Source organism: Melopsittacus undulatus, chromosome 4 (genome assembly GCF_012275295.1).
Source record: "Melopsittacus undulatus isolate bMelUnd1 chromosome 4, bMelUnd1.mat.Z, whole genome shotgun sequence".
In the NCBI taxonomy this organism is placed as follows: Eukaryota; Metazoa; Chordata; class Aves; order Psittaciformes; family Psittaculidae; genus Melopsittacus; species Melopsittacus undulatus.
Genome location: NC_047530.1, coordinates 74,119,865 through 74,143,425, shown reverse-complemented (window position 1 = coordinate 74,143,425; position 23,561 = coordinate 74,119,865). Strand labels below are relative to the sequence as shown.

The 23,561-nt window shown below is 42.4% G+C and overlaps 1 protein-coding gene across 3 annotated transcripts in view; it reads left to right on the top strand.

The window, feature by feature from the left end:
* The first annotated feature begins 2,597 nt into the window (after positions 1-2,597).
* LYPD6B (LY6/PLAUR domain containing 6B) overlaps positions 2,598-23,561 on the top strand; it is a 53,431-nt gene continuing 32,467 nt past the window's right edge. For 2 of the 3 annotated variants that reach the window (XM_031053332.2, XM_031053328.2), the window contains exons 1-2: positions 2,612-2,714; positions 5,952-6,103. The gene's annotated coding sequence lies outside the window, so the exon portion shown is untranslated. Of the gene's footprint in view, positions 2,715-5,951; positions 6,104-23,561 lie in introns of all 3 variants that reach the window. The other variant, XM_031053326.2, reaches the window with a different exon arrangement.

The following is a 23,561-nucleotide window of genomic DNA, read 5'->3' as shown; positions in this document are numbered from 1 at the left end:
TACAGTAGTGTTCAATTTAGGAAAAAAATAAATTGTGGACACGTTTTGCTGGTAACAAGGGGAAATTTTTTGCCATTGCATCAAACGATGCTGAAATATATTAAACTCTTGATAGCAAACCCAAACCCTCTTCCCCCATCCCATGGAGATAAGTCTTTTATCTTCATTCTAAAATTCTATCTCAGATGGATGGACACTGGCAGACTGCATGATGTATCATTCAAAAACCGCTACAGTGGAAAATAAAGCTGAACTAAACTTTGCGGTGTGCATGTTGTGTGACACGTTACGTACGGCATCTCTGGTACGTACAGGCACTCTGCCTGTGTTTGTGACATGTAGGAGTGACCCATTCACTGGAACTGTGCTTGAGAGTGTGCTGGAGCCCACATCCAACACAGCTTTCTGGATTTTAGCTTTTCCTCTAAGTCTGTAGCAAGTAATTAGAAGACTTGGATGACTCACTGGGAAATGAACAAAGGATTATTTTTATTTTTTTGATAAATGCATCTTCTCTGCTACCCCTCCATGGAAATATTTCTTCTTCCTACTCTTTTTCAGTAGCCTGGAGGATGACGGGGAGATTCTTCCACTTGCATGCATTTCTACTTTATAGGGATGTTACACTCACTTTATATACAATGTAATGGAGCAAAAGTTCCTGTGTCCTTGCCACCTCCCCCAGGTCATACATAGGAGCTTTATGAACAGCTTATTTTCAGTACTTATTATGCTGAGCGTTTCTCAATTCTATTGTTAACTTTTCTACTCAGGAATGCAAATTTCTGGCACTCCAGAATTCCTGTAGGAATTAATTGGTTTTGCTGCTGAGTAGATTTCTGATGAGGATTATGTGGGTTTGCACTGTTACGTAGGGTGTGCTCACGCTGCTTTCAGCTGGGGCCTGCTAGGCACCCAGAAGCACAGGAGCCAGGCTCTAGCAGTCCTCTTGCTGGAGATGGGTGGCCAGTGGTCAGTGGGGCAAGTGCAGATCTCCAGGACCTAGGTAAGATGTCACTGGGCAGCTAAGCATTTAGATGCACTGACTTACATAGATACACTAATATAGTCATGCTGATAAATATTATGTGTACTAGGACAGACCACTGTTGTAGCAAGCTCAGAACTCTTAAAATTTGGAGTCTACTCCAAATCAGAATGAACTTTTGATTGCTCTACTTTTGGTGCAGAGAAGGCACTTCTTAATGCTTTCTGAGCAGCTGCTACCTGCAGTATGAAGAACTTTGGCTCTAGCAGGAAGAGGCTTTCAAATTTGGATGGTTTATATTAGGCAGAGCAGGGAGTGCTGAGCATTCCTCACTAGTACTGCAGAGGAAGGCAAACGCTGTGTGGTGCTATGCTACAGACCTTCCATGAGTCAAAAAGATACACTCTTTAAGATCTCTTAGATAAAGCTTGTGCCTGGAGGACAAACTCAATTGTAGAGCAGACTGTTTGCAAGCATAACCCTACAATTTCATTGTCAGAATATAGCATTGCAGGAGTTAATTAACTCTTATCAAAACAACACAAATTAGTGTACCCATTTCCAAGATTCAGCTTACACAAGAGTGCAGTGGAAAACAATGGATAGGGGTTCTCATCCACAGAAAAAATACTCATTGCAAATCCTAGAATCCTAGAATGGTTCAGGTTGGAAGGACCTTAAGGACCATCCGGCTCCAACCCCCTGCCACAGGCAATGACACCTTTCACTACACCGAATTGCTCAAAGCCGCATCCAGCCGGTCCTTGAACACTGCCAGGGGCGGGGCAGCCACAAAATGCACGAATCTATCACTACTGATAAAAACACTTATTAGCTCAAAATTAAATACTTCAAATTTATCTTCCGGCAGAGCTGAACTCAGTGGTGACTATCCTAAACTGAGGACCTTCAATAGTTTTGGCTTAACACAGCAGTCATGCTTCAGCTCATACTTTCTGTGCTGCTGATGTCCAACTCAAACTGGTGTGAGGCTAGGGGCAGAGGCATTCATTCTTGTGGGTACCTGAATGCCAAGAAGGTACTCGCAAAGTCGCAGCAGGTAAGGGAGGTTTCAGGAGCTGCTGTCAGGTGTGTTCCCTGGGATAATGCTGGCAGCGCACCTCCCTCTTGCAGGTTCCAGGATCATCCAAGCCCCTTCAGAAGCTTTGCGTTCGCTTTAAAACACCGCTTTGTCGTTGACAATCTCCCCAGTGCAGACGCCCAGCATCTGAAGCACTGTGAAACTGACTCAGAGCGAGGAACGCGCAGACCGAGTTCCTCAGCTGACGGTGCGCCTCGTCTGAAACCTCCTGCCATAAAGCCGAGCGCCCATCAGCTTCGCTACCTGCTTTGCCGTACAGCTTACAGGCTGAGGGGTCGCTGAGGCCCGGCCTTGCCTCGCGCCCGGACCCTCCGTCTTTGCAGCCTTCGGGGCCCGGAGCCTCTCCGGCGGCAGGCGGGACCGCAGCGCCGCCCTCAGCCGCCGGGCGCGGCCGCTACCCCCGGGGCAGCGCCTCAGCCTGCGGGCAGCCCACCCGCCCGGGCGGGGGTACGGGGCGCCGGGGGGGGCGGGCATGGGGGTGTCCGAGCCGCTCGCTCCCCGCCCCGGCCCCACCTCCGCCGGGCAGCCAGCACCGCCCGCCTCCCGCGGAGCCAGGGGCGTCGCTGCCGGTGTCCCACAGCGGCTGCCGTGTCACGCCGAGCCCGGGGTCCGTCGGCTCTGACGGTGAGTTCCCCGGCCCGGGCAGAGGGAGTCCCTGCGAGGCGAGGAGGGAAGGGACTCAGAGCACAGGGGGTGAGGTGCGGGAAGGGAGGGAGGACGGTCCGGCTGCTTGCGCCGGTCCGGCTCCTTGCTCCGGTCCGCTCGGCCCGGTGTCTTCCTCCCCGGGTGGGCGCCGAGCCCGGCTGTTAGCCGGGAGCAGGAGTCTCGGTGGAAGCCTCATCGTTCGGGGCGGCAGATGCAGTGACACTTGCGGGGAAGAACGAGGCTGTGAGAAGCAGAGGGTGCTCAGCATCAAGTGCCTCAGATCCAAAATATAGAGTGTGTTTTATAGGTATGTCGTAAAATTGCAGTTATTACAACATTGCTGTTCGTGATTATATAGCTGTGAAAAGAAACAGCTCCCCTGGATTCACAGCATGTCAGCAAACTTTTCGCTCTTTTTACAAGTGCATTAGGCTTCTCTGTAGAAAATAACAAAATACTAAAATACATATGTTATGAAGCAAAGGCAAGTAAGTAAATGAAATAAGTAAGTAAAACATGTGAGAGTGCATCGGCAGGTGCTGGTCCCTTGCTGGCAGGTTGTAGGCGTGCAGCCCTTTGCCTGGCGTTCCTCCTGAGAACCACTGTGGGTTTCTTGTGTGTTTCTTATATGTGAGTGTGTGTTCATATGTTGAGCTAGGCTGTGAGGTCCCTGGAACAATGTCTGGCAGTGTTTGTGCAGTACTGAGGGCTTGGTTCTTGTGAGGCCTATGGGTGCTCTGGTAATACGGTTAATGAAAACAGTCCCAGGGTTGATGAGTGTACATGGTTCGTGCAGATAGAACTGGTTTGCAAGACTCAGCTGGTTGATTCCTAAGGGCAATCTCAGGAAAATAGGTTCTTATGATTTCCCGTCTGTCAGAGGGTAATGCGGGTAGAGCCTGGAACCGCAGATGCAGAGATCAGAGCAATTGCAGGGAGCCATGTACTGCACCTCTTTCATAAATACAGTACTGGTAATCCCAGATGCTCAGATAATGAGTCAAGTTTCCCTCCCTCAATAAACATGTTTTTGTTTAAAATAATAAAATATTTAATGCTGAGATTGCTGTTTCTCAGTTTGGTTCTGGATCGTTAAGTCTAAAGTTTTTGGGCTTTGTCTAGGAATTTACCTATTGCAGCACCCCATTCAGGACAAAACCCTAAAGGTTTACAGTAGCAAAGAGTCAAGTCCTCCCTTGCATTTGAGGACATATACACCAGCTTGGAGAAAGAGAATTCAAAGCTGAAAGGGTACATCCTCATACTGGTGCAGCTGCCTTGCCTTGACAGTGCCAGTTGGACCCTACCGAGTATGGCCAGGCCATGTACCAGCGGTACAGTCCTGCAGGTGAATTCCAGAGGTAATTGTGGATGGATGTTTTATAGCAGGGATGAAAGGAGTTGTCCTGTTCGTTACAGCGGGCATGTCTTGGTGATTCATCAATCTCTGCATGGTAATACTTTTGCTCTTCTAGTCAATCCACAATTAACTTTGCTACCACTGTTGCTGATGAGAGCTTTGCCCTCTGCTCATCGTGCATTACTTGCTTTAAGTCAATTAGCATTTCCCAGCGTGATAATTGCAGCACTCTGTTCACAGCCAGCCACATCCTCTCAGTGACATCCCTTCCAGAGCAGATAATCTTAGGACTTTTTGCCTTAGCCTGGTTTTGTTAGAGCTGTACCTCCAATGCTTGACATTCAAGACTCTGGTTATGTGATGTTAACTGTCAGGAGTCAGTAAATCCTGTAATCAGTTTATATAGGATGGATCCCATGTGTTGATCCTCGAAACACTTCTGATGAATTCCATTCTCTAGCTGGCACCAGGTGCTGGATGCTTTATCTGGCAGAAAGAAGAGGGGGAGCCTAGCCAAGGAGAGGGTAGATATGGTTTCTTTGTCGGGGAAGCATGCAGTTGGCAAGTACTAGGTGCTGCAGGGGAAAGAATCTGTTACAAGAATAGGCACCTTTTCCTGCACCCTTGGGAGCTCTGACAAAGAGACACCTGTACCTTGCTAACTCATATGCTGATTTTTATGGTTTAGTGTGAGGTATCCCTGCCCATGGCAGGGGGGTTGGAACTAGATGATCTTGAGGTCCTTTCTAATCCTAACTATTCTATGATTCTATGCCACACAGTTTACCACAATCTCTTCTTGCCTTATTTTCCATTTGACCAAACTTGAGAGATAAAGATGTCATCATACAGCTTTACTCAGTACTTGTCAGGCCACACCTCAAATACTTGTTGAGTTTTGGTCTCTGCTATACAAAAAAGATGTGGACAGGCTGGAGAGGGTCCAGAGAAGGGCCACAGAGTTGATCCAAGGGCTGGGAAGCTGTGTGAGGAAAGGCTGAGAGAGCTGGGTTTGTTCAGCCTGGAGAAAAAAAGGCTCAGAGGAGACCTTATCATCGTGTTCCAGGATTTAAAAGGTGGCTAGAAAGAAGGTGGAGGCTTCCTTTTCACAGGGAGTCACACGGAAAAGATATGGGGAAATGGGTACAAGTTACTCCTGAGGAGATTCTGACTGGCCACAGTTTTCACCATGAGAACATCAGCCATTAGAATAATCTCCAGAGGGAAGTGGTGGACTCTCTAGCACTGGACACGTAAGATTCGGCTGGATATGGTACTAGGCCATCTAGTCCTGGTCATGCTTGGCCTAGAAAGGTTGGACGATATGATCCTGGAGGTCCCTTTCAACTTGGTATTCTGTGGTTCAGCTGCTGCAGAGGAGACAGGGAATGTTTCCTTTTACCCTGTTGATACAAGCTGTGTCAGTTTTGTTGGAGAGCCCAGTCTGAAATCGGGAGTTGCAAACTTGGGGTTCAGATCAGAAGTCACTCGGACTGTTGGGTGAGCTGTAGTACAGCGTGTCCCACCCCTCCCTGCCAGACATCTCCAGTGCAGGCAGCAGGTATGGCACGGGGCAGCAGAGGTGAGGGAAGGAGAATTGAGTATTAAGGGTGCTTAATGCCTGTCCAGGAGAATAGGGTAGTTGAAGGGTGAGGAATTTTCCAGAGCTGTTATTTCTCAGTCCAAATGGGCCCTACACTGCGCCTAAAAAACCAAACAAGAGAAACTCAAAACACTTCCCCTCTACCTTGCTATCTTTCTAGAGGGGTAGTTTAGAACCAAAGTCTTCCATCTGGAAACAGATTCTGGTATGCATGAATTCTGATACAGATTCTCCTTTTTTTTTTTTTTCCCAGGTCTAAATTCCTCAATATTTTCTTCCCTTTCTTCATGTCTAGGAGCTGGATATTGTGAACTCAGAGGAAAGGAATGCTTCGGTTATTCACGTGTGTGACTCAAAGGACTTCTGGATGAGGTGCATGTCTAACAGTTCAGAAGTGGTGGAAAGGTGCGTACAATAGTGCCACACCAATAAACTTCAGAAGGAATTTCAGATTACAGCTTTCCTTAAGGATTGAGTTATATTGTATGATGCATGTGCTGCTGGCAGTTATTTTGCCATTAATTGCTGTGAGAATCTTTTAGTCTAAGTAAGAGGCTTCATCTTCTAGCCTTTGCATGTGCTTTCAGCAGACATCTGATTACTGGGCTGGTTATTCTGAGTGCCAAATGCTGAAAGGAAGGTTCGATGTAACTGTTTGCATTTGTTGTTTTTCTTGCTCAGAACGTAGTGCCCCTGAGAAGCCAGAACACAAGGCACAAGCTACAGTCAGTTTCCATGGTTCTACTCTAGCTATGCCAACAAAACTAGATTGGGGTTTCTTGCCTGAAGCTTGGGGCTTTTTGATGTACCCAGGCTTTGGCGAGGTACCAAATGAGGGTAAAACGGCATTCATGTGGTCTAGATTTAGCTTTGATATTTAAACAAATCTGAACTGTTGTGTGAAACCTGCTTAATAAAATTACAATATCACTTTACAGATCTGGAAATAGGATGGTAGAGGATTAGAACATGAGACTTAGTGAAAAAATCTAGGCTCTAGCTATATTCTGACTTGCTGAATGGTTCTAGACAAGTCCATCTTTTTCCTACCTATTTCTTGTCTTGTTACTAATAATAATGATGACTTCTCTATTTCCAGGGGTTGCTGTGAAAACTGATCAGTTTGTAAAGAATTCTCAGTGCAAACAGCACTGCAGTGATAGCATTATTAAGGGTGTGGGTTTCACTCCAAGGAATTAAAGTACTTGAGCTTTCCGATGCTCCACTCTAACCATGTTCTGCAGTACATATGGGATGTGGAGTTCTCTCATTAAAGATGGCAATAGGTCAGGTGGGGTGGTGGGAATGGCTGGGATGAAGGTGTCTACTTGGAAGTTTCTGTAAAGCCTATAGCATGACTAGAAAGTTATTTTCAGTGTCAGGTCATCCAGCTTTAAATTGTCAGAGCATTTAAAAAATCCTGCAAACTCTATTTCCTTTTCTGTTTCTTCTCACAGTCCATAAAATGGCTTAATAACAAATCCCATCTCTCAAGAGTGTGGTGGGAAACAGCTGTCTGCCTATTTGAAATGCTGAGATTAAAAAACTCCACATTGTACTGTTTGTTAATCAGTGAGTTATGTAAGTCACTCAGGTGTGGACTGGAACCTCACTAACAGTCACAAAAGTTATTCTGACATTTATACATGTGCCATGCAGGCTGCTGGTTGAAACCCATCCTGCCCTCAGTGCTCTTGATGGAGAATTGTGGACTTTCAGATCTAATGGCAGGGCTGCGTTTTGTCAAGGTTTCCTACACCCTTGCAATCTAAATGTGCCAGTTTGTCCAAGACCTGTTTAAGCTGACATAGCTTGTTTGAACCACACAGACTTGCAGATCAATCAGATCGTCACCTCTGCAGTGACCACCTGAGCTGGGGGAGGAGGAGATTGCTGCTCCTGCTGGGAAGGCTGGATGGGGCTTGGGGATGTTTCCACTGACAGCTCTCAAGCCAGAGGAAGGTTCATTGTGTCCTGCAGAATGTATCTGGCTAGCTTAATGGAAAGAAGTCCTCATCCTTCATTTCTTAAAATAGGAGTACATGCCGATAGGCAAAATGAGCAGAGTGACTTGCATAAGTATTAGAAAAGACATGTGTACAAATAGATTGAACTTCTTACTCAAAATTTTGAAATATGATTAGTTTCACACTCTTAATTTGTTTTGCTCATAAATTAGTGTCTGTGAAAAGCATTTTCTTTCCTATGTTAAAATGGCCTTGTGTCTCTATAAAGAAATGTGTCTACCTTCCCTGTAGCATAAGAAGACTACACAAGTATTTCCAAATGATAGAGAAGCTAAGACTGAATCCTTAGGCCTGTCTTGGTTTATGTAGATTGAAAACTAATACCACTTATAGGAGCAATACTTGGTTTGTATCCATGTATTTGCCCTAGTTTTAAATGCAGGATATTGTAATTTCTAATTGTTATTTAAATGGAAATGTAACAAACAAACAAAACAAAACAAAACAACCCTCCATAAAATACTTACTAGGCCCTTGGTATAATAATAATCCCTCCCAAAATTGCTCCATAAAATCTTGTGGCGTACTTGTAGATTATGGCTTATTTATATCTGAAACACAATGTCATGTTCAAGCTCTGGACTGCAGAGTGCATTTCAGAGTTTGAAAGAACAAGTTGCCATACTAGACTGGCTCATAATGTTGGATCTGAAAAGTTGCCTCTGGCAGTGATGAATAACTAATGCTTCAGGGAAGACTTATATCCTCTATTATGCACCTACCCAATTGGGCAATGTCAAAAACAGAAAGATGTGCGTAAGATTATCTTTCTGACCCCTGCAGATCATGCCCTGAAGTGTGGTGATTACCCTTCTGAGAGTCTAAACACGCATAAGTGCAGATGGTAGCAGTTACAGTCATCTAATCCTTTTTTTGAAAAGTGCTGCCCCAGCTTTGTCTTGATGTGAATAAACCTGTTGTGGCAAATTGCACTAATTCAGAGCTCAACTTAATACACAGGAATGGAGCTAAAAGCTTATGAAGTAGAGAGAAATACAGGCGTACATACCTTATATAGCTAACGTTGTAAGCATTAGGCGTATCCTCTTAGTGTTTAAAACTTTTGTTACAGGCATTGTTAGACTTAAACTTCATTTCAGGCCAAATATGAAGAGTTTTGTTGCCTATGTAAGGAGAACATGTGAGATGTGAGCTCAAAGAGCTGATATTCCTTCTTTCAACTGGTAACTAAGGAAATCCATTTTGGGCATAGTTTCTCATGGCCATGTTTCCTGTAGCTCATGGCTTTGTGGCTGCAGAGCATCAGGTGGGTGTTCAGGTCCTAACACTGTTCTCTGGTTGATGTCATCAGTTTTACTTGAAGTCCACTGTCTCCAATTGTTGTGCCTTGGTCAAGTAATGTAACATTCTCCTTAGACCTTTCATTACAGTTATTTCTGTAGTTCCCAGCTCTCTGTGGTTGCAGGACTGTAGGAGAATCTTCTGGTGTTTCATCCAAGAGTGATGGGACAGATAACATTGTCAGTTGCTTGATCGCGGCTATCCAGAGTAATGTGGCTGCTCCTAAATTTTAGTCTGCTCAAAGGGCAAGTCCTGTATCCGTACTTTAAGCCTACAGGTCAAACATTTAAAAAAAACCCCAAGATTACAGTGGTTCTTCCTTCTTTTGGGAGTGTCCAAGAACAGTCTGGTTTTCAGACACTAGTGCACTGGGATTATAGAATAAATGGTGAATATTCAGGTATAGCTGGAGACATGACTCTTTCTTACTCTCTGTTTAGTACCTGTCTGTTTAACATTCCACTTGTGGGCACAGGTTCAAGGTGATGGTATCTGATATGCCTTACAAGGTTTGTAGAATCAAATTAAAGGATGTTTATATAAACATACTATTTTCAAGTATTTTGCAACAGCACAGACTACAGAAGTCAGGAAATCAGTTTGTCCAAACAAGCTAGACATGAGAGATACTGGCACAGCAGCTGTTCTTCTGGGATGTCAGTTATTAAAACACCATGTGGTTGTAAGGGCTGGGGAATCTCCGTGTGCACAGCTAATTCTGGGTGCTAATTTCAGCTTTGGGCTACATTCTGTTCCTTTTAATTGTTTTCTTTTTAAGAATACTATATCATTGCCTGATATCCATGAGATAAGGGAAAGATTACTGCAGTTTCAGGAAAGCCTTCCTATGGTGGTTGTTGGTGGTGGCTTGGTTTTTTGGACAGTCCTTTTTCCCTTGGGAACTTCTACCAAGGATGCTGGACACTCTCCCTACTTCATGCCCACCATCTCCCACGTCAGCCTATCATCTTACTGAGAACTTGCTTCTGTTGTCATTTCTAACAAATGATAACCTATGCTTTGGCCAGTACTTGCTAATAGTGGTTTGAATAGTACTTTTCTAATAGCATCTCACTGAGGCTACAGTCATGAGTACCAGTCACTGAGCAGCTACATTCTGATAATCGTCATTATGCTTAATGTATGGCTGCTGGATTTTACCTGTTCTGGGTTTTTAATTATTTTTTTTGCTTTCTAATAGGGAATTTTCTTTGATCAGATGCCATGAAATCAATGCTCTGTGCCTCAATAATTATGTTTCAGATCATATTCTATTTATTTGCCAAAATATTACTTTAAATATGTGTGAATTATTACCAAAACACAAATTAAACTAAGTATAATGATATTCATTGAGGTATATGCTATAGTTTTACAGGAGTTATTGTTACATAGTAAAATAGGATTTGAAAATTCTCATTTGTTACAACAAAGCTGAAAAGGATAATGAAGTGTTAGGCTTAAAAAGAGTATCACTGTTAAGTTCAGAAGGACTTGCTTACCTCCTTCTTTATAATATTTCAGAATTTCCTGTTTGGCTTCATCAGTATTAGAGGAAGAAGGTAGAAATACTTCACTGTCTACTGTCCTTGGAAGACAGTTGACCAAAGGGAATAAGGAGCTGTAAATTGTGTCAATACAGTGAAAATACCCCAAACACTCCTGTTCAGAAGAAGTGCTGTTTACATTGTTTTACTAATTCTTCCCTTTCAGCCTACTCACATCCAATAATGTTACAGTTTTTGTGCTTTTTTGGTACTAAACCTTTTGTCTAGTACCTTTAGTTTAAATACCTGAGTAGTCTGACCAGGCTCTGCTACCGACAGCTCTGTGCCAGTGACATTTGTGTGAGAGAGGGTGTGTATGCATACCTAAAGCTATTTTGTGGTTCCCACCTGCCTCTGGTCTGTTGATTCAGTACAGTTCTTTTGCAAGCTGGTTTGTTGAAATGATCCAAATTCAAAACAATCCTATTCAGAAACAAAAGTTCCCACCTTTCCCTCCCTGAAATACATCTCACATTTGGAGAGTTTTCCAGATGTATGAGATTATGGCTAAAAAGAATTCACACTGGCAGAAATTTATGTCTAGTGTGGAAAAAATTAAAATAGGGGGTTTTACCTATTAATGAGGTACAGAAGAGCTGCAGATTTACAGCTAATGTGCACAGACTCGAAAATATCTCCTCTGTGAAACAACAAAATGAAGTTAATAATTACAGTATAATTAGACAAGAAGAAAGATTTGTCAAGTGAGGTAGGATTTCTACTTCACTAGTTACAGGAAATGAGATATTTGGTGTGCAGAACAGATTCATACCTTTTCTGCCAGAATTATGTGTAGGACTGAGAGTATCATTTGAACTGTACACTGTAATACAGGTACTGGAAGATACTTAAGAGTGAAAAGTTTTTGTTTGAACCAGCCTGCTAATTTAACTAGCATCTGCATGGCCTTTTTCCCTTTTAGAGACAGAGATTAAGGCTATCACTGTCTACCTCAGGTGCCTCCAGGCACCATGAACTCTGTGCTAAATCAAACTGGAATTCAGGGCATCTGGTCTTCAGGCTCAAAACATTTCTCTTTTTTCTCACTTGAAACTGAAAATAACCAGCTTTTTGAAAGAATTGGGTATTAGGACTTTGGGCTAATAAACACTTCCTAAGACTACTATACTATCTTAATCTCTGGATATGTAGTGTATATGCTCAATACTGCATCATCAGGATGAGGACTTGTCGTTGAAGTGTATCTAATATGAAACATAATGAAGTGGAATGCTTCTCAGAAACAGAATATCTGTTTATACATAGATATTTGTATTATCCCAGCTATCTTACTTGTGTCCAAGCTAATGAGTCATGATCATGTTATCATGGAATCAGAATGGTTTGGGTTGGAAAGGACATTAAAGGCCACCTTGTTCCAGCCCCCCTGCCACTGTCTGGGACACCTTCCACTAGATCAGGTTGCCCCATCCAATCTGTCCTTGAGCACTGCCACAGATGGGACAGCCACAGCTTCTGTGGGCAACCTGTGCCAGCGCTTCACCCTCACAGGGAATAATTTCTTCCTAATATCTGATATAAATCTTCCCTTTGTGAGTTTAAAGCCATTCCTGTTTACTGTATACCTCCATGTCCTTGTAAAAAACTGCTCTCCAGCTTTCTTGTTGGCCCCTTAAGGTCCTGGAAGCTGCTCTAAGGCTTCCCTGGAGCCTTCTCTTCTCCAGACTGAACAAGCCCAGCTCTCTCAGCCTGTCTCCATAGGAGAGGTGCTTCAGGCCTTGGAGCATCTCCGTGGCATCCTCTGGACTCACTCAACAAGTCCATGTCCTTCTTATGTTGGGGGCCAACACAGCACTGCAGGGGGGGTTCTCATAAGAGCAGAGCAGAGGAGAAAAATTCGCTCCCTTGACTAAAATGGTCCTTTTTGTTCTGTCGTGGTTTGGGCAATAGCATTTCACCATGATATATTCCTTAGTGATACTTGCCAACTTTAAGCATTACAAAAAGTAGCAGGGCCACTTTTAGTTGGTTTTAAGGGTTGTTCAGTCTTGAAAAATGTTCTGGGGTTTCTAAACATTGGAAAATGTCATTGGACACATTAATTTATTTATGAACAGTCTTTGTATTCCACTGCCATGCTAGAGTAAGTACAACTGGAGATAGATCCTGGGATTCTGAAGGCTGAGTGAATGCATTGTGTGCAGTCCTGATAGTCACAGAGATGCACATAGGATAATTTTAGGCAGTGCAGAAAGAGAAAGAAGTATTTAATTCATTTATTTTGGGCAGCCTTGCATTATTGCTGGGGACACCTCAGATTTAAGCATTTATAAATGATTGAGTGAAAATGGTTTCAGGCTTGACTTCAAGGTCTGGTGGTCTTGGGAAGGATACACTGGGAGTCTGGTTTGGTTGCTTATCAGTGAAATAGTTATATGGTTATTATAAACTATGAAGCTGGGCAGTTGGTGCCTGTAGTTCAAACTGATGGGCAACCATGAGATCGTGGTGGTTCCTCTGGCTGGTGGCCAGAGCAGAGTACAAAGACTTGTTCAAAGTAAGAATCAGGATATTGCTGACCTTCTCTGGATGTGTACTCAAAAAAATAGGTAGTACTGACAAAGTTGTTGTACTGGTACAGTATTTCCAGATTGTTTTTTTTCTGATGTTATTGTGTTAATATTCTACCTGGGTATGTTTTAATTGTGGATTTCTGTGTATGCTTGAAGACTTTTGATCTTTTAAAGCATAGATCAGTTAATTCTCTAGCTATTTCTGGGGTTTGGGGGTTTTGAACAATATTCCCATCTTCTTTAATATTGTCAAGACTGTGACCTTGCTTCTGTGACAATGAGAAAGTCTAATTTGTCTTACTCTTCTTGCTGAGGATTTAATTTATTCTCTGTGAATATAAACCATATTTTTTCCTCTGGTTATACCCAGAGGTGGGAGGTAAACATTTATTATTACTTCTGTATGTGGCTTTGTGTGTTCTGAGTGTAGTTTGACCACCATAGTGAAGTAATTATGTGGTAAATTCTTTTAAGAAGAATGTGTAATTACGAAAGAAATCTTTGTTTGCATACTTAGTTGCCAAAATAAAGGGAATTGAGATCTGCTCTGAACAGTCAGAATGTACTTTTAACTAGTTAAATCCATGTTTACAACCTTGCCTGTGGTTAACCACCACTAGATAAGATCATGGACTGTCTTATTGTGAGTGCTAACATGTAACAGACTGATAATACAATTCACATTTAAATTCCTTTTCTTTGTGTTTTGTTTTTTTTTTTAATTGTCTTTGGCTTTGAGAGAAGCTTTATGTGCTGTGAGGAATGTTATCAGTTTAGTAAGTGGCTGTTTCTCAGAATAATCCACTGCAGCTGGAAAGGTAATGATTTGCCTTCCGTAATACCTGACTACACTGTTTTCCTGCAGTAGTTCCATAGAATAGACTTCAGTGGTTAAGACTGCTCTGGTAATGTGCTGAATTGCATGTCTGGACATACACAATATATGAAATTTGAAACTTGGCAGTATGTACACTTTTAAGTCAACATAGCTAAAAGCAGTCACAGTGATTCTCTTTACCTGTTGTTCCTGCTTTTTAGTTATCACAGAAAAGCAAAGAGAATTTATTTCAAGTACTAGCCTAATCTGGACCTTGTCCCAGCTACTCATATGAATCTCCTTCAATTTTCACTAAAGTTAATCAGGTAAAATGATCTTTGAGGCATAGCATTTGGAGAATGCATAGGGCCATCATATTTTAGTAGTACTATTTATTTTACCAGAGTAATCACAGTGTGTACATGTATGTGTGTGTGCTCGTATATAAAAAAATGTATCAAGTTTACACATAAATATAATATGAAATCTGTTAAATGCATGAACAGCATTCAGTCAAATCAGCTAGGCAGGTGAGTAGGTTGTCCTCTACCAGACTGTAGCCTGCTGCAGAGTTGTTCTGCAGAACATATCTGAAAAATAATAATCCCTGCAGCAAAGTTTCTAGGTAATCTTTTGTGGAGTATTTTTCTTAAGTATTTCCATTTGAAACTGGCTGTTTAAATGAAGTATTTTGTTATGAGCACCATGAGCATTTGATTGTCCCCCAGAACAGAGGTAGTGATAGAATTTTGTGGTTTGTGGCAGGTATCTTTCATTTTCATCTGTCTACTTGTTTAATCTCTTCTTGTACTTTGCCATGGCAGATACTTTGGTTGGGACTGTGTGTAAGCTTTACAATTCTTTGGTCAGTCTCAGCTCCTTTGGCTGAAGTGAACGATGTATGTTACATGGGGTGCCTTACAGTTCTGTACCTTCTGTTAGCAGCATTACTGATGAGTAATTTTAATGCCAACACTGTGGTTGGAGTAGGATGTGGGCATCAGGGAAAGACAAGATTTCTGCACAGGAGGGAGTATTTTGTATGTGATGATTATGGAACAGCTCACAGTCCAACTGTTTCTACTCCATCTGGAAATAAAGGACTGTGTGATGGTATAACAGTATGATTGTCTTTATTTTTAAAGATGTCCACTGTAATTTTGCCCATTGGAAATTAGGGGTTTACACCTGCAGAGAGCTTACATGCCTATAGCTTCTGCTTTGCTAGAAGGAGGATGTTCAATTTTTCTGGCACTTAGACACATCCTGGTTTAAGCTTTATTTATTAATGTGAGATAAAGCTGCCCAATCTGTATTTCAGATTACTTTAAAGATGGCTGTTGGTGAGATTTGATTTTCTAGAATGCCTTTTCCTTGGTGGCTTCTGTCTCTGTGTCTTATTCACGTTACCTTTTGTTTCTTTCCATAATGGACTTTGCGCCAAAGTGCACATGCTGCAGAAAGTCTTCGTGACACTTTGTGGGATTTGGCATTCTGCTGTGAAGATTACTGATGGGTGATGCCTGGATAATTCGCAGCGCATGCTGTTCCCACGGACAACCTGGAAATGGGTGTGGTTGACTTGAGTAGTAGCAACAAAGGTATGAAGCTAAGATTGCCTACTGGAATGGCACTGCATCAAAGGGCTAGGAAAATCTATAAAATGAGCAATAAAGTCACTTTGAAAGTTTCAGGTTTACTCATTTTACTATTGCAGGAAGATGCTTGTAACACATTGGTTTATACTGTGAATATAGTACATATTCTTTGAGGAAGTAGATAAGGGGAAATCCTGCCAGAACTGTTCTAATAACTGTGCTCCTATAAATGGGTTATTTTGTTCTGGGAGAATCTTAAACCCTATTTATTCAGGTTTCTTTAACTGAATTCTTTCCTTTCTGTATAAAGAATTAGGTCTGCTTGGAAGGGGCTTAATTGTTAATAACTATCACCAATACTCAGAAGTGTCTGAACTAATTTAGTGAAATGCATTTTCCCTGCAGCAAGTGCTGTCTGTTTTCAATAGCCTGTATCGATTACAGCTTTGCCATGTGGCTAAATCCATTAAAACCCTGATAAGGTTTTCAAAAATAGCCCTTAAAATGGTACTGAAATGAAGGAAATGCTGTGTTGGAACCCTAACTTCGGTGTTCAGTATGCCTTATGAACATAAGGGAATTCACAGCAGCTGTCAAGGGCCTGTGTTCTTCCTGTGGGAAGATGCCTGAAGGTATGCAGAGGAGGGAGGCTAGGGAAATACAGGTTTTTAAACCATGACTCTTGGAAGTAGGGAGCTTTATTCTGGTTTACTACAGGCATTTATCTTCACTAAAACATCAGATGTTTTATGTGCCAAAATCATTGGGTAAAGAGTTGATAACTGAAACAAAGACTGGAATGCAGATCTTCCTCCTCCCAGGTGATCATCTGCTCTGTGTGTATGTAGTCTTTCTGTCTGCAGGATGGATCTTTGATGTTCTTGCAAGGTGTATCAGTTTCAACAAGAGAGATCAAGAGCTTCCTGCTATAAATGAACAGATTGGCTGTTGATAGGACACTTTCTTGGAGAAAGGATGGTCTGAATCCTAGCAAGAATTAACCCAGATCTCCCACATCTGAGGCAAGCATGCCACTTAACTTCTGTTGAATAGAGCTACGGAGTGGGGCAAAACAGCTCTACCACCAACTACTTCCCCCCCAGTCCTGACAAGTGAAGGAATCTGGTGTGAGTGCCATCTGGATCAAACCCCTCAGATAAACCCTCAAGAAGGGCTTGTGAATACAAGTGTAAAACTAAGCTGCAAGATAGGGTAGTAAGCTGCTCAAGCCTGCCAAAATAGGGTGTGCCTGAAAACAAAATTTTGTGTGATTAGGGAATGGAAAACTTTGAGGTGCCTGGGGAATCCTGGTAGCATCTGAGGGGGTGAATGTGAAGATTGCAGTTTCTCATTCATGTCTAATTGATTTTTAACTTTTTTTTAACATAAATCCTTTATGTGGATTAAAACTGAGGTGCTTGAAAAAACTGCTCTTTAAGCTCTGCCAAAAAACCCCCAAAGTCACATTAGTCCATCTCATCCGAATCAGCTCAGCTCTCTAAAGTACAACTGCAGAAATAATTTCTGATGGTGGATTTATGTATATGAATACCATGTAGTTCATGGCTAGTATCAGTTCTAACACAGGAACAGTTTGACTAGAGTTTGGTTTAGTTTTTTTTTCCAGTCTCTGTTGGTGAAGACTTAAAAGATTAGCAGGTTGTACTTGGAAGCGTTTTCACATCCTGAGTATCAACGAATCACCCAAATACCTCTCTCTGCCCGATGACCTGTCAGTACAGTGACCAGTGGTTTACAAACCTAGAGTATCTTCTATTTTAATGGGAAAGCCTGCGGCTGTGAATATGTATCACACAATACAATGCTCAATAGTGTACCAGACACAGCGAAAATTCACTGTGCCTGTAGCTATATTAGTATATTAAATAACAGGGTTGTTAATCTTTCCTCACCTTAGAAACTTGTAGTCCATGTGTTAATGTGTTATTGTATGAAATTTAATTGCTCAGACTTGTAACAACTCAAAACTTAAGATCCTGTTTCCCACTGCAACTTGAGTCTTGAGAAATCAGTTTTATTTAAAAGCAGAAAATTATTGTTTTGATTATGTTACATTTTCAGCGGTATATGGAGGTTCATGTGTGGTTGCTCGGAAAGTTAATTTTTAAGGACAGGTATTAGGTAGCAGAAAGCAGATACAAGTTGCAGGTAGGAATCCCCAAAGCCTGCTGGTGCCCACATCTGTGTCTCTCATGTGATAATGGTGTTAATCGTATCATGAATGTCAAAGTCTCCCTATTGAAATGGACAGTTTATTTGGGTTCAGTGTGCATTCTTCATAGTGGTAGATGCTGTCCTTGGAGTTTCCTTCCTTTGTTTGATAATAAAATGATCATTATTCTGTGAGAAGAAATTACTGTTTTGTGTAAAACCAGTGAAGCATTTTGACATCACCCCGTGCAGTAATACTAGTGAGCTGATGAAGACATGCACTAGTGCTGGTCCCAGCAGCAGCAAAGCAGCCACAGCCAGCTTCCTCTTCTAGAGAGAGCTTGCCAGGCGCAGTATGGCAGCACACTTCCAGTCCATGCAACTTTCCCTTTCCCATGCAACTCATTTGAAGGAGTTTTAGAACCTAGAGTACATGTGAGGGTGGTGAGGCCCTGGCACAGGTTGCCCAGAGAAGCTGTGGCTGCCCCATCCCTGGCAGTGTTCAAAGCTGGGTTAGGTGGAGCTTTTAGCAACGTGGTCTAGGGGAGGGTGTCCCTACCTGTGGCAGTGGCGTTTGGAGCTAGAGGATCTTTAAGGTATCTTCTAACCCAAATCATTCTAGGATTTTATGGTATCTCTGCTATAGCTCTACTAGGTCTGGAATCACACTGTGAACTAATCTAACTTATCTTTTTTATTGCTCTGATCGAGCCAAGCATCTAATTATATGCATAAAACTGTTGAAGTCAGTGAGAAAGCATGTGGCAGAGGGCTTTGCTGGTCTGGAATCTGAGTAAGGTTGATTAACGAACATCCGTGGAAAATTACACTTTAGATGTTTTGGTTGATCAGCATTTGTTTCTATAACGTACACCAGCACCAGCCCTGAAGGTAAGATATTTTATAGGTGAGCCGAGACGAAGACTCAGATTAGTGTGGTGGTTTTCCAAAAATAAATAGCAGCCAGGAGTGATACTGGGAAGAGAATTTCAGAGTTATGGCTTCCTGCACTTATCGTGAAGCATGTCAGCACCATATTCACTATCTTAAAGAAATTACCACAATAAAACACCTTAATATTTATCTTAACATAACAAAGAAATACAATAAAATCTGATTAGACCTGTGGAAGAAATAATAGGTTCTAAATTAGCTTCAAATGAAGATAAAGTGTACCTTTTATTACATGGTTTTGGCTTTCATATTGTATAAGCTCAATGCTTATTTTCAAGAGTTAAAAAAAATTAAAGGTTAGAAATTTTTTAAAAGGTTTTGACATTCAATCTGTCATCATTGTCTTCTCAAGAATGCGAGCAGTTATTTGGGAAAAAAAAAGGCAAAAGGCAAGGGTTTTGTTGAATGACATTGATCTGCTTTGGGGTTCTTGTTTGGTTTTCTGATCATTAAGCTCCTCACATGGAAACAGGGTAGAAAAGGCTGAGAACTATGACTTTACATGTAGCTTTTAGGCATGTCACCAGGTCTAATAATACACTACAAATTGGGCTTGACTTTTTTAACAGCAAGAATCAGTGCTTGAAAGTCATGCTTTTCTTTTGTGCTTCTCTTCACTTTAATTTGCAGCACCCAGTATAGCTTCAGAAGATTTATTGAATAGATTTTTTGCAAGGTTTAATAGTAATCTTTGAAAATTAGTGTTAGTTCTTCTAGCTTATGCTAACAACATTTTTGTGGCTCAGTGCATAGTGTTAAAAATGACACAGGACAGGAATACATTAAAAAAAAGAAATTTGTACTTGAAAAACAAACTGGTGGATATAAGCCCAAGTTTTCATATTGAGTGACAAAACCAAGAGACCTCAGTACTGCAGGGGTAGAGAGGAGGTGATAGAAGAAGCAGTGTAGGAGATGTAATTAATATAGAATCATCATAAAATCATCATTAAATGGTTTGGGTTGGAAGGGACCTTAAAGCTCATCCAGTTCCAGCTCCAGCTCCCTGTCATGGGCAGGAACACCTTCCACTAGACCAGGTTGCTCAAAGCCCTGTCCAACCTGGCCTTGAGCACTGCCAGGGATGGGGCAGCCACAACTTCTCTGGGCAACCTGTGCCAGGGCCTCACCACCCTCACAGAGAAGAGCTTCTTCCTAATATCTAATCCCAGTATACCCTCTGTCAGTTTAAAGCCATTCCCCCTTGTCCCATCCCTACAAGCCCTTGTCGAAAGCCCGTCTCCAGCTTTTTTGTTGGCCCCTTAAGGTACTGGAAGCTGCCCTAAGGTCTCGCTGGAGCCTTCCCTTCTCCAGGCTGAACAAGCCCAGCTCTCTCAGCCTGTGTCCACAGCAGAGGTGCTCCAGCTGTCTGGCATACTTTTATAAATGTAAGGGCACAGCTGTGTATTTCAAATAACTAAAATTTAAATGCTATGTGTAATACAGACCTAAGAAATCCATTACCAGAAACACCACTGGATAATATGGGGGGGAGGGGGGGGGAAAGAAAGGGCTCTTCATTGACTTTTATTTCCTAGTGTGTCAGAAACAGCGCAAGACTAAATGACACCAGCATAGGAGAGCAGTTGATGTAGGCTAGGACACCGGCACTGACCAGTGCTTCTTTGTGGTGGTTTTTGGAAGTTTCTGTGCTGTATTTGTCAGGGTTTGTTGCCTCTCAGCCATGTGGCATGTTAACAGGGTATAGTTATTCGTTTATATGGTGCCTATGGTGGCAAAAATGTTTTGCATACGTACAGACTGTCTAGTGGGAGGGATTTTTCTTTATTTGATGTTATGCCAAGCTTACTTAGAAATATTTAGAAGACTCGGTTCTTACACAGCCATCCTTTTCTTTCTTCTCTTCCCCCTCTTTTTAGTACTGTTTTCTGGTACGTATTTATACCCATCCCAGAAGAAACCTCAGTGCCTTTTTGTATAGGCTTTAATACCTTGTTTTCTACAGCTGATTGTTTGATAGTCAGTATTCTGCCTACTACTGAACTGCTGCACTGATGAAAGCTGTCAGTTGTTACCAAGTTCCCTGTGACCTTCATAGGCCTCTTACAAGGCCATATTTGAAGTATTTTGCATGGTTGCTGGGTTACTATTCATGAATCCTCTCAGTATTCCATGTTTTAATTTGTATTATGGGCATAGAAGTGAATTGAGACAAAGTATTTTAAGTATCTGCCTGCTTGTCTTTTTGTGGGGTGAAAAAAAAGTCCCAAAACCCAAATAACCACAGCAGCAACCTTTTTGTTTTGAAAAGCTAGCAAATCGTTCCCACAAATTAAATTCTGTTTTTATTTTGTTGTAACACAGTGTCTAGAACCAAACAACGTTTGTAGTGAAACTCATTTTAGGGCAAACTAGGGACTGGGAGGTTTCACTGGAGCTTGCCAAGGGTGAATAGGCCTCAGCAAGTGTCTGGGTGGAGACTATGAAATTAAAAGAGGCTTCTGAGATTGTGCTGAAGCCTCCTTTGTAAACTACCTTACACTGACTGCAAGACTTCAGAATGTGTTTGAAATAGGATTGTAGCATCTTCCGACAGAAGCTAAGCAACCTGTGCCAGTGGCTCACCACCCTCACAAGTGAAGAACTTCTTCTAGTATCTAATCTAAACCTCCCCTGTGTCAATTTAAAGCCATTCCCCCTTACCCTATCCCTACTTGCCCTTGTAAAAAGTCCCTCTCCAGCTTTCTTGTTGCCCCCCTTAGGCACTGGAAGCTGCCCTAAGGTCTCCCTGGAGTCTTCTCTTCTCCAGGCTGAACCAGACCAGCTCTCTCAGCCTGTCTCCATAGGAGAGGTGCTCCAGCCCTGGGAGCATCTTCATGGCCTCCCCCTAGAGTTACTCCAAAAGGTCCATGACCTTCTTATGTTGGGCCCCCACAGCTGGACACAGCACTGCAGGTGGGCTCTCATGGAGCAGAGTAGAAGGGAGAATCGTATCCCTCGACCTGCTGATCAGGCTGTTGGTGATGCAGCCCATTTCTGTTCACCCAGTACAAACAAGACACTGACGAAGTGCAGCAAGCCCAGCAGAAGTGTCCAGGATGACCAGGGGATTGGAGCACAGGGGAGGCTGAGAACCCTAGATTTGTTCAGCCAGGAGCAGAGCAGGCTGCAGGGGGTGTTACACTATCTATACCCTAAGCTGGGATCACTAAATTGTTAATGCTTACATTGACAGTGAAACTCTGGAGAAAAACTCAGTGATCTAGGAGATATATCCAAGTGACTGACAGAGCAAGGAAAGAGAAGGTTATGCTAGCTGGGTCTGGCAGGCTGTACAGCAGGTTGTCCAAGGGTGTGATCACAAAGTGCGGCAAGGGAGAGTCTTTGTGCTAGGAATCTGTGCAGTTGAGCAGCTGATACACCCTATAGTTTCTCCTAAGTTCATGGGATGTATGTAGATTGTTCTCTCTTCTGGCAAGTTACACGTAACTTGTGCTTTTCCTGATTCATCAATGATGAAGAGCACTTCGCATCCATAGTCACTCTCCTGTGCTGCAAATAACATTTTTAAATTTATGGAGTGCATATTTTCTTTAATGAAGTATGAATGCAAGAAAAGCAAAATGAGGAATTCATTCACTGTTTTCCATCGGCAGGCAGGTGTTCAGCCATCTCCAGGAAAGCACCTAACAGTAATTTGGGAAGACAAACACCCTCACTCCAAACATCTCCCCCCATCTTTCCTTCTTGTTCCCCCACTTTATATGCTGAGCATGACATCATAGGGTATGAGATATTCCTTGGGTTAGTTGGGTCAGCTGTTCTGGCTGTATCCTCTCCCAGCTTCTTGTGCACCCCCGGCCCTCCTCACCAGTGGGTGGTGTGAGGAGCAGAAAAGGCCTTGGCTCTGTGCGGTACCTAAAACATAGAATCATAGAACCATAGACTAGTTAGGCTTGGAAAGGACCTTAAGATCATCTAGTTCCAGCCCCCCTGCCATGGGCAGGGACACCTCACACTAAACCATATCACCCAAGGCTTCATCCAACCTGGTCTTGAACACTGCCAGGGATGGAGCATTCACTACCTCCCTGGGAAACCCATTCCAGTACCTCACCACCCTAACAGTAAAGAATTTCTTCCTTATATCCAATCTAAACCTCTGCTGTTTAAGTTTTAACCCATTACCCCTTGTCCTGTCACTACAGTCCTTAATGAATAGTCCCTCACCAGCATTCCTGTAGGCCCCCTCAGATACTAGAAGGCTGCTATGAGATCTCCATGCAGCCTTCTCTTCTCCAGGCTGAACAGCCCCAACTTTCTCAGCCTGTCTTCATACGGGAGCTGCTCCAGTCCCCTGATCATCCTCGTGGCCCTCCTCTGGCCTTGTTCTAACAGTTTCATGTCCTTTTTATGTTGAGGGCACCAGAACATCCCTGAGTTATCAATGCTATTTTGGTCATAAATCCATAGCACCCTATGAGCTACTATGACAAAAAAATAACTGTCCCAGTGAACACCAGTGCAGTGCATGTGGTGATGTTTTCTGTTAATCTCAATGTATTTTACATAGTTTGTGCTTTCATCACTTAAGAAAACAAGCAAATGTTTATTCCTTCTGTGAGGTAACTGAATGTAGTGCTACTTTGGGTAGAAGGCTTTTTTGGTCTTTTCCTCCTCCTATTGTCTACTTCAAAATATGGTTCCAGATTGCAAAAACAAAGCAATCTTTCCCTAGGGATTAGTTATCCTGCAAAGACTTCAGATTCTGTAATGTGTAATTTTAACTCTCTTGAAGTGTCAGGAAGAGATGTAAACGTGTACTTGTCTTCTTGTCTTTGTATTCATTTTACAACTCATAGAGAAATAGAGAAGTTGGTTATTTTAATCTGTAGGGTATTTCTCCAAGCTTAAGAAATTGTTTGCCTTAAATGAGCATTAGATAGCATGT